Below are 14,838 nucleotides of genomic sequence, written 5' to 3' on the forward strand. Positions count from 1 at the left end.
AAATAAAATATCTTTGAATAAAAAACACTTGTGGTAGTAATTTTTCATGGCATAGGAATGAATGGAAGGTAAAAGACACAATTTGGAGGTACATTGGAAAGAGCATTGTAAGGAGAGACTACAGATACTGAATGTTGAATAAGCTGCCATTAGTGGATGCTTTGTTTGGTTATGGGACTGATTTTGGGTAAGAAATATCAGGTTATTGATTAGGCCAGCATCATAACTGATAAAGTGACATTGGTCAGAGGCCCTTGTGATGACCAAAGACTCCAAATCTCCATCAGGCAGATCAATAAATTAGAGTTTTAGGAACTCACTGTTCAGCCCCAACCTTGAACATCTCAAGACATCTCTAATTGGTAAATATCTAATTAAGAGATGGTTCATCAAACTATCCACCCCTTCCCAGCTCTATGTCATGGGGAACAGGTTCATAGGAAAAGAATACTTGTCCCCTTCATTTATTAACCAAATTAGTTGAAAAGGATTCCTAAGAACAAAGAAGATGAAAAAAACAATGGACTGGATAGAATCTCTGGCCCAGGACCCAGTCAGAGAAATATATTCTAATTCTTTCTAATATACAGGAATTGAGACCTTTCTATTACAAGGCCCTGATAATAAGAGTTAATACAGTATATGAAAAATAAATTCTCACAGTTGATCAGTTTTGTTTAAATAGTTTTCTTGGTTGTGGGAGAAGGCACAATAGTGAATTGAGCAACGTAGAAATTCATCCATCCAAATGTGGATTCTTCCTTAAAGCTGACCATTGGAGGCCATCCACTCTAGGTCTTTTCCACACAAAACAGTAGCTGGAATTCCTCTTGGAAAACGGCTTTCAGTGGCCAATATTCTTGGAAACGTCATCAGGATAGAAAATTTCCTCTCTGTAGGACAGATGTGGTTTTTGAAGCCAAGTCTAGAGAAGAGCCAAAGGAGAAAACCAGAGAATGTTCAGAGCTAGAAAGGATCTTGGAGACTGTACAGTCCATCTCTCCTCATTTTACAAAGAGCCAGAGAAAAGCAGCCACTTGCTTGCTCAAGGTGAGTTACTTATGGGTTTAGGATCCAATTAATTCCCAGGATTATACCTGCATCCTTTCTATTACACCATGCCACCCCTCAGAAGGCTGATGTCTTGGATTGAGAGTCAGGCCTAGAGATGGGAGGTCCTAGGTTCAAATCTGACCTCCAACACTTCCCAGCCAATACACAGTATTGACTCCAAGACAGAAGGTAAGGGTTTAAAAAAAAAAAGAAGTAGAAGGCTGATGTCTGAGCCAGATTCTACCAGATCTCTAGCTGAGGTCTAAAAGCATGGTTTATAAAGTAAGACCATAAAAGAGAATCTGATGACTCTTTGACTAAAATGACTATAGAAGAATCTGATATAATGGAAACTCCTCAGAGCAGGGACTCTTCCTGTTATGTCCTCATCACCGAGCAAAGTGCATGGAACGAAGTAGCTTCATATTGAATGAAGACATTAATGTGGTTTGTGAATTAGCTTTGAAGATTAAGCAGAGACTAAAAAGTATCATCTTTTTGTGTTGGTTTGTGAAACTGCAAGCAAAGGTTCATCTCCTACATAATGGCTAAAATGTCAACAGAGAACTAGCACAGAGAATTGGATTTGGAATGAGGACAACTTATCTTTATATGTTCAAGGCCAGCCACAGACATTTACTAGCTGGACAAGTCACTGTTTGTCTTAGATTCCTTATTTATAAAATGAACTGGAGAAGGAAATGGCAAGCTATTTCAGTATTTTTGCCAAGAAAACCCCCAAAATGGGATCACAAAAAGTCAGATACTACTGAACAAAGACAACTATGAATGAAACTAGCTGTTGGTTAGCTATGGAACTATATGTTTCCCACCTAGTTTTGTAGGTTCTGTCTCCCTTTTTATTGTAAAGTTAATTGCACTGGTTAGAGCATCTAACAAGTTCTACTTTCACCTGTACCCTCTAACTAAACTTAACTCCTTGTATGTTTTAGATGGATAAGTTTGGTTCTTTGAATAAACACTGGAATATTAAATATCACAGTGGCCTCCACTAATATATTAAATCTGCTGTCAAGTGTAGAAACCTCTCTTCAAGAAATGTGTTGTGACTCTTTTTGTATGGATTATGTGGAAACTTTTAATTTTTTGGCAAGATATATTTTGTTTTGCTAAAAAAATCATTAGACTCATTGGAAATATTTACCAATTATAATGTGATAAAAATGACTGGATTGTAGTTTTCAAGGATAACATATTCCAATAAATCATAAGTAAAAATGAGGCAAATTTATAAGAACCAGAAGGCAAAGTGAAAATAAAAAAGAATCTGTTGATCACCATCAGGAATAAACATCAGGGAAAAAAATATAAGAACTCCTAGAAATGAAGTAGCCTCAATCCAGAGCTTTCAAGTCAAAGGGGAAAAAAAATACTGCAAGCATCCAGGAAGAAGAAATGAAGTATTAAGGAACCAATGTCAAGAACACAGATCAGGAATAACTAGGTGGTTCAGTGGATTGAGAGCCAAGTCTAGAGACAAGAAGTCATAAGTTCAAATATGATCTCAGACACTTCCTAGCTATGTGATCCTGAGTAAGTCTTTTAATTAACCCCATTGCCTAGCCCTTACCTCTCTTCTGCCTTGGAACTGATACACAGTATTGATTCTAAGACAGAAGGTGAGGTTTAAAAAAAATCACATAAGACTTGGCAGCTATAACTATGAAAGAGAGAACAACAGTGGTAGTCAAGAGAAGCCTAGAAAGGTAAATGCAATGGAACAATTGTGAGAGACTAAATAATGATGAAGTGCTTACAGTCTAAGGGAAGAAGAAACAAAAGTCCTATCAGAACTCTACTGTCCTCTAGGGTTACACAGGGAAGACAAATAGACATATTGGGTGTGATTTCATTTTGTTTTGATGATTTTGAAGGAAGAAAGAAAAAGGAAGGAAAACGGGATTCGTTAAAGAAGAAATGAGGAAGAAAGGAGCAGAAATTTGCTATTTCTCATAATCGTAGTGCCCCAGAAAAAGAGTTTTCAAAAATAGAGGAAGGGGTTTAGGGAGTGGGAATCATTTGAACTTCCGTTTCATCTGAACTGGACTAAAGAAGGTTGAATACACACTGATATGCATATGTAAAAAGTTTGCTTTAGTATACATTAAACTCAACTTGAAAATAATAATTATAGCATTTATAGCACTTATTAGCATTTATATAGCACTTTAAAGTTTACTAAGCAATTTACAAATATAGTCTCATATTAATTTTACAACAATCCTAGGAGGTAGGTGCTATTATCTCCATTTGTTAAATCAGAAACTGAGGCAGACGACTGTTAAGTGATTTTCCCAGAGTCAGCTAATAAGTATCTGAGTACAGATTTGAATTCAAGTCTTCCTGACTCCAGGTCCAATGCTTTATCTAATGATTGACCTACCTATCTCTAGAAAGGGACTAGGTGAAGAAGAAAAGAGGGACTTAAAAGAGAGGGTACTCTGGAACTCTGGAAACTCTGGAAAGTGGATCATGAAGAAGGATGCAACACATGCATGCTCTAGAACTATTCTTCCAATTCTCACTGGCCAGGTGAATCTCCAGACGTCAGCTTCCATATCCTCTATAAGGGTTTTAGTTGAAGGGTTGAGGTTGGTTTTCTGGTACAATAGCTCACAAGCCCCAACCAGTATGCTACACCCTCCATGACTAACAGCTGACATCAATTGGTCAGAAAGACTTAATTAGCTTTTTAAAACAGTTATTTTGCTAAGTTGGCAAAGTAAAAACAATCCGTACAAAGCGTCTCTATGAAAATTTGTGACACCCTCTCCCACTAATATATTAAGAGTTCAAGGGAAAGTGAGCTAATGCTTAGAGGGGCACAGGTGACAGAGACAAACACACACTACCACATATAATGCCTACAACAATATAAACAAAAAGAACAACCCCCCAAAAAAAATCAAAAGTGAATGTTGAGGGATACCTAGATGTCTCAGTGTATAAAGTTCCAGGTCTAGAATTGGGATGACCTTAATTCAAATCTAACTTCATACTTCCTACCTATATGACCTTGGGCAAGTCACATAACCTCAATTGCCTAGCTCTTGCTGCTCCTCTGTCTTAGAACTGATACTAAGACATAAGGTAAGAGGGTTTTTTTAAAGTGAATATTGCAAAATTAAAAAGAACAAGTATGGCTAGAAAGAAGAGATAGGAAGACACTCCCAACCCAACACTTTGCAGAAGTGAGAAGTTCACAAATGTTTTCAGACTTTTTGAATGTATTGGTAGTGTTTTTCTCTCTTCTTTTTCTTTCTTTGAAAAATACTATTAAAAAATATTGCTCTTTAGGAGGTCAAAGGGAGGTAAAACTGGAGGACAGTTTGGTGATATGGGGAATAATTCAAAAAAATTTTTAAGATATAAACTCCCAGAAGAAAAAAAAGTTCAGGGTCATATTCACAAGTGAATCCTACCGAAAGGTCAAGGACCAATTAATTCCAATATTATGTAAACCATTTACATAAAATGCAAAAGATGAATCTACCAGGAAAAAAAAAACCCCTAATAAGCAAAAAAAGAAGAGGGAAGGACAGAAAGGAAGACTTTTGAACTAACTACTTCAAACTGAGCAGAGAAAAAAATGGAAAAAGAGGAGGAGAAATAATAATGTTTCCTTTAAATATAAATTAGTAACAGAAAAAAAGGAAATTATTTAAATAAAAACTTCCCAGGTGAGGGAAAAGATTGGCAAATAGGAAGGAGTGGTGGGAGGGGAAGACTGTAGGAATAGGGTTGCATCAAAATTATTTCAAGAAAATTAATCACATTGGAACTGTTAACTTGGAAATAATACAGAACTACTAAAGTAGTCAGAGAAACCAAGTCTTTAATCAGGAAAGAGACAAATCAGTCGCTATTACAGAACCAGATGCCAAGATTTTTTACCCAAGAGTCGGAACCCTGGGGCTCTGGGAACAGTATCTCTGGAAGATCTCTAGATGATTCTCTGAAGAATGACAGAACTTTAGGGTCTTTTATACCCTCTGGAGAAATTCATACAGCAAGCATGTGTAGACAAGCTGCAAAGAGGTTGCAGCCAGCAGCTGTGGTATCAGGGAGCGGTCAACTACAGTGAATACAAAAGAAAAGGTCTGTAATACTTTAAATTAAGAGGCTGGTATCTCATTGGTTCCTGGGTTCTTTTAACTTCCTTTCTCTGAGGACTATCGATATCTGAATCTCCAGGTCACTGAGAAATGACAGTTAACAAAGTGACATAATGGAAAGAGAAATTCTCTTCCAAAAGGTCAAACCAAAAACTAGAAAGGACTTCAATACAATGGGACAAGCTTCTAAGACAAATAAGGGTACTCCACCTTTGATTCTGCCTACCAGACCCACTCAAACTGAGGTCACCAAATACTTCAAGGTCTGTAGTTCAGTCCAAAATAGTTGTGCCTGGTACTTAAGTTCTCGAGGGGCAGGGGCAAACTTAAAACTTGCAGAAAACCCAGTTGACAGAACCAATATAGTATTAATTCTAAGATAGAAGGTAAGGGTTTAAGAAAAAAGAAATGTATAGAATGAAAATGAGAGGCTGGCACCAAGTTTACTATACATTAGACAAGTCCAAAAAGCAGGAGTTGCAGTCATGCTTTCAGTTAAAATAAAAATAAAATATCCATAGAAATAATTAAGGAAAGCATATTGTGCTTAAACAAAGCAATATCAATATTAAACTTAAATGCACCAAACAGTATAGTTGCTCCCTTCCAGGCACATTTTAATCTGACATGGGCTGCACTCAACTCCTGCTGTTCACGTTTACCACCTCTGCTCTGTATCCCAAGTTAGCCCAACTTTGGGGAAGATCAGGAAGAAGTAAACATAAGAAGCCACCTCGGACCTTGCCTGGAATGAAGCTTAGAATTCTAAAAGATGGAGGGGAGACAAGTACATTTAAGCATAGTAGACAGCTTGTGCAAAAGGAGGAGACAGATAAAATGCTAATTTGGTCAAAAGCAAAAAATCCAGTTTGATAGAAAATAGGATATCTGGAGCAGAATGTCCTGGGGCCTGCTTGACTTAGTTGACTTTAGGTGCATCAGGCTTGGAAATGGAACAAAATGAGATACCTAGAGACCACCAGACACTTAACAACAACAGAAACAACAACAAAAAGCTTACTTAATGATAGTCTGAAAAGGCAATTGGGTAAGAGTACAACATTGTTTCCTGCGGGTGCAGTTTCTCAATCCTCTGCATTTGCAGTGGTGGAACACCTGCTAAGAAGGGTTTTACAAACTGAAGCAGTGCTCAACTCTGCATTCTCAGCTTTTTTACTTAGAGGACCCGGAAGCTATGCCAATGCTTTGAATCTTCAGCCCCTGGGCCAATTAAATTTAGAGACCTGAATAAGTCTCACATATAGTTTTATTACCTTTTTTCTTTTTTAACTCTTACCTTCTGTCCTAGTATCAGCTCTACGACAGAAGGAAGAGGGCTAGGCAAATGGCGTTATGTGACTTACTCAGGGATTGCATAGCCAAGAAGTGTCCGAGGGCAGATTTGAACCTAGGTCCTCTTGCATCCAGGCCTGTCTCTCCAGCCACTGTGCCACCTACCTGTCCCCAATTTCATTAACTTTTAGGTATAAAGGAGGGATTGACCAAAGAATCTTTAGATTTTCCTAAAGTCCTGCTTCAGGAAATGCAGACTCACCAAGCCTTCCCTTTCCAGCTTCAGAAGATGTTCTGATAGACTGAAAATCCTTTTAATTGGCTGCTGAACCCAAAAGAAAAGAGTATTCAAAAGGTTTGAATAGAAAAAATTTCTCTGCCTCCTAAACTACAGATGGAGGTGGGGTTGGGGTGGGAGGGAAGCTTATCACCTTGCTGCTAGTCCCATATCCATTGTAGAGACAGGCACTGAAATTGGGGAAGTAACTGAAAAAAGGGCTCTCCCAGTCTTGATGGAGTTGCCTGAGATGAATTTCTAAACCAGACCAAGGTGATAAGCAGGAGAAATAAATAGCAATGACAGAGATTTGTAATATGTAATCTGAGATTTATAATCTGAAACCATGTATTTCTTCTAGACTAGCATCATTAGAAAGCCAGAAGCCCTGGAGTGGTGAATTGATCCAATATTCTGGAAGGCAATTTGGAATTATGCCCAAAGGGCTTTAAAAGACTGCCTGCCCTTTGATCCAGCCATACCATAATTGGTTTATACCCCAAAGAAATAATAAGTAAAAAGACATATAACAAGAATATTCATTAGCTGTACTCTTTGTGGTAGCAAAAAATTGGAAAATGAGGGGATGCCCTTCAATTGGGGAATGGCTGAACAAATTGTGGTATATGTTGGTGATGGAATACTATTGTACTCAAAGTAATAAAAGTGGAGGAATTCCATGAGAACCAGAACAACCTCCAGGAATTGATGTAGAGTGGAAGGAGAAGAACCAGGAGAACATTGTACACAGAGACTGATACACTGTGGCACAATTGAATGCAATGGACTCCTCTACTAGCAACAATGCTAGTAGAGGACAATTCTGAAGAACTCCTGAGAAATAACACTATCCACATCCAGAGAAAGAACTGTGGGAGTAGAAACACAGAAGAAAAACACTTCCTTGATCACATGGTTCCATGGGGACATGATTGGGGATGTAGACTCTATTGCAGATTACTCTATTGCAAATATTAATATTATGGAAATAGGTCTTGCTTAATGAAACATATAAAACCAAATCGAATTGCTTGTTGGCTATGGGAGGGGGAAAGGAGAACGGGAGGGAAAGAAGGAATAAAAATCATGTAATGATGGAAAAATATTCTAAATTTAATTAATTAAAATAAAGAAAGCCAGAGATCTAAGATGAAGCAGGGATAAAAGGTTCTCTCTGGGTTGCATGGACACACCTGGGTATACTATGTCACATGTAGGGAGCAGCGCTCGCTGAGTTCTCTCCATCTCTGTATTATCCTACTGTAGAAACTCTGTTACATGTGTTCTGCCAGTGAGGGGTAATCCATATGACAATGGTATTATTTCTTTTTCCTATTACTAAACAATGGGGAAGAGTTATTATGTTGACAATCTTAAACTATCATCCTTATAAGTGGCTGATTTGAGTAAATGGAAACACGTTTGTTGGGGCTTGAGAGCTATAACATTGTATAACAGTTACCCCCAAGACCCCAAGAGAATTTGAATGTAATAACCAAACCACATAATGTTCCTTCTCTGAGAACCTGGACTTGCCAGTGTGGGAGAAGTTAGCCTAGAGAGTAGGTGTCCACACTTCCTCTGTGACAGATATGAGGTGTGGGGGTGAAGGTCACCTCAGGTGCCATGATATAATGAATAATGATCCCTGTGGGTGTCTGAGACTAAATGAAAGTGTGGCCATAGAAGCTAAGGTTGACGAATTGGAAAGGGACATCAATGTACAGTCATCCCTTGACATTCAAGGTTTCACATTCCTGGTTTCAGATATTTGGTAGGTTGGTGGTATAGCAAGGGAAATTACAGGGTGCAAAGAGTTTGATTGACAAGCCCCCAAGACTCAGAATCTTCCTGAGCTTGGTTGAGTCGGAACTCCTAGGAACAGATTACCAACTGTCACTATGGAGCTGCAAGTTGAAGGACAAAGGTGAGTGACAGAGAAAATCCATTCATCCATCAAACAACTGGCCTTGAGCATTTACTGGCTGTGGTGAGAGAATATCTCCAGTCTTCCTGGTGAATAGCCTGACTGGGAAAAAGATCTCTACCTTGCTGGGATGTCTGAGGACATCAGCTGGATTCCTGTACCTGACCCATCAAAGGACTCTCTGAGTGTGAGAAATCTGGTTACCTGTTGGACTTGCCTTTAGGAATTTATGTAATTAGTTAAGGTAGTTAAATAGTGGATTTAATTAGAGGTTAAAGTAGTCAGGTTTCCCTTCTCTCATTTTCCTTCCTCCTTTCCTCCCTTCTCTGTTAATACATTCAATATTATTTATATGTGCTGTTTTCCCTTTGCTTCCCCCTTTCCAAAATATAGATTGAATGGCAGTCAATAATTAAATGGGAATTTTTGGAGATTTGTAATGTGCTGTAGAAAATGGCATGCAAGAGTATGTAAAGAAAATGAAAAAATTAGTAAGTCATAAATAATGTATATTGTGAGTCTGTTTTACCATTTACTATATAAATGGTTACAAACAGATTTTAAGATATTCAGTGCACCAAAGAACTAGGGGCTATGCATCCTCTTTGGGAATGCCTCCTCCGTGTCTCTCTACCATCCAGACTGAGTCGCATGATTTTTCTTCCACAGAGATCATTATACCTTGTGCTTTTCATAAGAGAAGGTAATCTGTATAGCAGTTACTGCAACCTCAGAGGCAGCTGCAAAGATTCTGCATAGTTAAGAAGATACCAATCTCCCTCCTGTAGAAATTGCAGCTTTTTGATGGGTGTGGTGTGTTGTTTTATGTTTTGTGGGTTAAATAAATATTAACAGAGAGAGGAGCAGCTAGCTGGCTCAATGGATAGAGTACCAGGTCTGGAGTGGGGAGAATTCAGGTTCAAAGCTGGCCTCAGACACTTCCTACCTCAGTGACCCTGGACAAATCCCCTTGATCCTCTTCTGTCTTAGGGTTGTTACTAAGACAGAAAATAAGGGTTTAAAATAAATAAATGAGATTGAAGTTATTTTAAAAAAAGGTTTGGGGTAGGGTCTAGAGATAGAGGTTTTTTATATTTTGGTGGCCCTGAGCCCCTAATTCCCTTGAATGTTGAGGAACAAGTATATAAATTGGGGGCAGAAAGCATGAGGGCAGAAAGGAAGGCTAGAAGCCAGCTATAAAATTCCTTAAAAAAGAAGAGAGATTGATGTTGGAGAATGGTAGGTGGTAGAAATACCTATAATCCATAAAATTGAGATGTGGAATTAACCTCAAAGAGGGTGCTGAATGATGGCAGAGGGAGGGAGTCAATGAGGAATAAGGAGTGTGGTGGTTCTGGTTCTTGTCTTCCTGAGACTCATAGTGTCATGGTAGGCTCTCCTGGAAACTTTGAGATATATTCTATGTCCTTACTACTGCTTACTAAGGCTTTCCAGCTGGTGTTGTCCCATCTCTCAAAAGCAAATAAAGGACATTTTCTGAATATTGTTACTTGACATATCTATTTCTTCTTTCTCTCTCCCTCTACCTTGCCCCAACTTTCCCTCCTCCTTTCTTTTTTCCTGGATCTCTTTCCCTTTCTCCCTATTAGTCATGGCTACATTCCAACTGACTTTCCTCATTACATAGTTTTCACTCTAGTCATTTCTATTTCTTTCCATCTCTTATTTTCTACCTTTCTTTGATTCTCCTGTTTCCCTGCCTTTCTCTCCATCTGTTTCTGTCTGATCAATATCTATCCTTTCTCTTTCTCACTCTGTATATTTCTGTATTTCTGTCTCTTATACATCTCCCCATATATATTTCTTTCCATCTGCTTATCTTCTCTTTTTCCTTTTTCAGTTTCTCTCCCTATCTCTATCTGCATCTGTCTCTCTTTGTCATCCTATTTCTCACTCTTTCTTATCTCTCTCCTCTCCTTTCTTCCTGTCAGTCTCTCCCTGCCTTTTTTAACTCTTACTTACCCCTCTCTATCTCTCTGTCTCTCTGTCCCTGTCCCTGTCTTTGTCTCTGACTCTCTCTCTGTCTTTCTGTCTGTCTGTCTCTCCCACCTCCTCCTCCTCACTCTGTCCCTCCCTTCCTCCCCTAACCTCCTTCTCTCTGGCTCTTCCCATCTTACTCTTTTCCCCATTATTCCCTTTCTCATTATCTCTTCTTCCATCTCTTTCTTTTACTTCTTTCATCTGGGATAAATCTTGTTTCTTAACACCCTTTGTTTCTCACAATTATACCAGGTTTCCTTCCTACATGTGTGAATTCAAAAGGAAATAGAAGTGTGAGAACACTAGTTAACCAGAGCAGAAACCCTGAAAGACAACTAGAAACAAAGATAGAAAGATAACAAGGAGAGCTTCATCCAATTTAAAACCCATTTGATTTTTCTTAAATCTTAATATCAATTCTAAGACAGAAGAGCAGCAAAGGCTTGGTAATGGGGGTTAAGTGACTTGCCCTGGCATCTATCCACTCTGCTACTTAGCTGCTCTCCTCACTTGATTCTTACAACAAGGCTGTGAAGTGGAAATATTATTTATATTATATATATATATACATATATATATATATATATACATATTTTTTTTTACAGATAAGGAAACTGAATCTAAGAAAGATGGCATGATTGGTCCAAGGTCACATGTACAAGCCAGTAAGTGGAAGTCAAAAATCAAAGTCAAGTTTTTTGACTCTTGAGCCAGGATTCTTTCCTCCATTTAAAAATATCAGTGGCAGATGTGGCTAAATGTATAGAGCTTCAGGCCTGGAGTCAGGAGGACTGGGTTCAGGTTTGATTTCAGATACGTCTTGGCTGTGTGACCTTGGGCAAGTCACTTAACCCCATTTGCCTAGTCCTTGCCCTTCTGCTTCAGGGTTGTTACTAGTACAGAAAGTAAGGATTTTAAAAAGAAAAAGATCAATAGCAGAGGAAAGCTTGCTTAACCTCTGCTACATTTTTTTTTAGACTAGGGAAACCAGCATCATGAGAACATTGATATAGATCTGGAAGAGACCTCTAAGATCATCTAGCTCAACCTTCTCATTTATAAATAAGGAAGCTGAGCCCCAAAGTGACTGTGACTTCCCCTAAATCATCTGTCCTTGGAGAAGAGTAAAAGAACTGAGATTTTAACCCTGAGACTGAAACTCCAAATATGGAGTTTTTGCCCCTACTCTATACCTCCACAATACTGAATGTGAAATCACAGGATGTGAGTTCAAATTCAAGTCATGCCACTTACTGTGTGACTTTGGTCACTTAATGTCTCTGGGTTTTAAATCACGCATCCATAAAAGGAGAAAATTGGACTAGGTGACTTCTATGATCCCTTCTATGCTCTCCTTACCAATTTTCCCTAATAGGAGACTTGACCCAGAACTTAAGGGACTGAGTAAGTGAGAGGCAAATTCTTTGATGGAAATACCTCAGAATAGTATCCTGGAGAAAGAGTCTGGAGCTTTATCTCATTTATGTTGATGAAAGGGGCAAAAATAGTATGTACAATATCCCATCAACTATTAGTCATTAATATGGTGAGCAGCCAGTTCAATAGATATTGAGCAAGACAGAGAAAGAGTAAGAAAGAATCCTGGGGAAATAGAGAATATAGTGATCTAGAGTTAGAGGAAACTTCAGATGGGCTCATATCTAGCCATTCATTCATTCAGCACACATTTTTTTCTAAACATTTATCTTCCATCTTAGAATAGAAAACCAAGCCTAGAGATGGGAGGTCCTGGGTTCAAATGCAACTTCAGACACTTCCCAGCTCTTGGACCCTGGGCAAGTAACTTAACCCCAATTGCTTAGTCCTTTCCTCTCTCTGCAATGGAACCAATACTTAGTATTAATTCTATGATGGAAGGTAAGAGTTAGCAAAAAAAAAAATCAATCAATCAATACTGTACATTAGTTCCAAGGCAGAAGAGCGATAAGGGGTAGACAATGAGAATTAAGTGATTTGTCCAGGGTCATACAACTGGAAAGTATCTGAGACCAGATTTGAACCCAGGACCTCCCATATCTAGGCATGGATTTCAAACCACTGAGCCACCTATCTGCCCCACACACACACTCAGCAAATATTTAATAAACACCTTTCTTGGCTTGTATTGCTTTCTTCTCTGACTATTTTTTAATCTTTATTTGTTTGTTAGTTACATTGAAATTCCCAGGTATCTCCCTCCGTCTTTCCCCTCCCCATACTAAAGAAGGCATCATTTGACAAAAATAAATTATGCATATATGAAATTATGTTTTGCATGTTTCCATTTATCAGTTCTTTCTCTGGAGGTGAAAATTCATCAGTTATTCTTCAAATATTATTTCTGATGCTCTATATAATACTCTCTTGGTTCTACTCATTTTAATTTTCATAATAAATTCATAATTTCATGTTGGTCTTTCTCTACCTATTCTTAACTGTCAGACCTGTGTGACTTACATCTTAATTTGTTTTCCTGTTCCTACGTGTCCCATTTTTCTCTCCAGGGCAGCTAGGTGGTACAGTGGATAGAGTGTTGGGCCTGGAGTCAGGAAGATCAGTTCAAATCCGTTCTCTGACACTTCTGAGTTGTGTGATTCTGGGCATATCTCTTAATGCCATTTGCCTCCGTTTTCTCCTCTAAAATAAGCCAGGGAAGGAAATGGCAAACCTCTCCCATATCTTAGTCAAGAAAACCCCAAATGGAGTCACAAAGATTCTAACACAACTGAAAACCAACAAATTTTCTCTCTACATTTATTCCCTTGGTGATCCTACATGTTTCCATGTTTTTAATATTTAGGTGTGTTAACTTGGAAAAAGCACAGAACTACTAACGTAGTCAGAAAAAACAAGTCTTTAATCAGGAAAGTGATAGGCCCAATAATCAGCCACTACACTGAACCCAGTGCCAAGAACTTCACAGGGCCTACACCCTGGGACTCTGGGTGAAGACACCATGCTAGATGTCTGTCACGCCAAAGAGTGACAGAACTGGGGGGTCTTTTATACCCTCTGGAGAACTTGGTACAGCAAGCATGCATAAACAAGCTAAAAGCAGGTTGCAGCCAACAGCTCAGGTATCAGGGAAAGAGGTCAACTATAACAAATACAAAGGAAAGAGTCAAACCAATAGCTGGACTTCCTGAGAGAGGACTTTCATACAATGGGAGAAGCTTATAAAACAAATAAAGGCTGAATACCTCAGTGGATTGAGAACCAGGCATAGAGATGGAGGTCCTGGGTTCAAATCCTATCTGTGTGACCCTGGGCAAGTCACTTAACCTCCATTGCCTAGTCCTTACCACTCTTCTTCCAAGATGGAAGGTAAGGGTTTAAAAATAATTTTAAAAATACAATTAAAAAAATAAAGGCACTCAACATTTGACTATATCTACTAATCCCACCAAAACTAGGGTCCCCAAACACTTTAAGATCTATAGTTCAGCCCCAAACAGGTATGCCTGGTATGGGTTTCTCAAATGTCAAGGGTTTCCAGATTTCAAGTTGACAGATAGAAAACTCCCAAATGTACATATGCAACACAAATCTCTCTTCTGAACTCCAATCATACTTCAGTTTACCTATTGGGCACTGACAGAGAGAAATGGGATCTCGTGGGAAGAGTATAGCCATGAACAGGAGTTCAATAACTATAGGTCAGACAGAAGACCAAACTGAAAGTCAGGAAATGTATGAGCGTGCCAAGAATATTGCTGTTGGAAGCTTCAATTTCCCAGGGTATAGATTTCGTTTGTATATTTTTCAGGATGATTTAAAGTATATAGTCAATCAGCAGTATTCTGCAGCAGCATAGGATAGCACAGGATAGAGGAAGAGGTAGAAAAAGGGAGAATGATTCAAGGGAGAAAAGGGGGACTTATAGGAGAATATTTGCCATGCCGCTGGTAAAGGGTGTTATCAGAATGAAAAGATATTTACTGTTCAAGGGCAGGAGAAAAGAGGAGGCGGACCAAAGACTATTAGAGTTGTGAAAGAGGAGCCTTTGGACAAAACTGAAGATTTGAGGTAATCATTTGTACCCAACTGCAGGTGTCTCTTATCCAAGGACAAGTAACTGTTAAGACTGTGGATCAGACTATCCACTGTTACAGTGTCCTTGCATAGTTTATTAATATTCTATAGTTCAGTAG

The 14,838-nt window shown here is 38.6% G+C and overlaps 1 long non-coding RNA gene across 1 annotated transcript in view; it reads right to left on the reverse strand.

Moving 5' to 3' along the window:
* The window catches only part of LOC103092818 (uncharacterized), a 27,591-nt gene continuing 12,753 nt past the window's right edge, over nucleotides 1–14,838 (reverse strand). The window contains exon 3 of the long non-coding RNA XR_469949.3: nucleotides 1–925. This is a non-coding gene — a long non-coding RNA (uncharacterized LOC103092818). The remainder of the gene's footprint in view (nucleotides 926–14,838) is intronic.

This window comes from Monodelphis domestica, chromosome 7 (genome assembly GCF_027887165.1).
Source record: "Monodelphis domestica isolate mMonDom1 chromosome 7, mMonDom1.pri, whole genome shotgun sequence".
NCBI lineage: Eukaryota > Metazoa > Chordata > Mammalia > Didelphimorphia > Didelphidae > Monodelphis > Monodelphis domestica.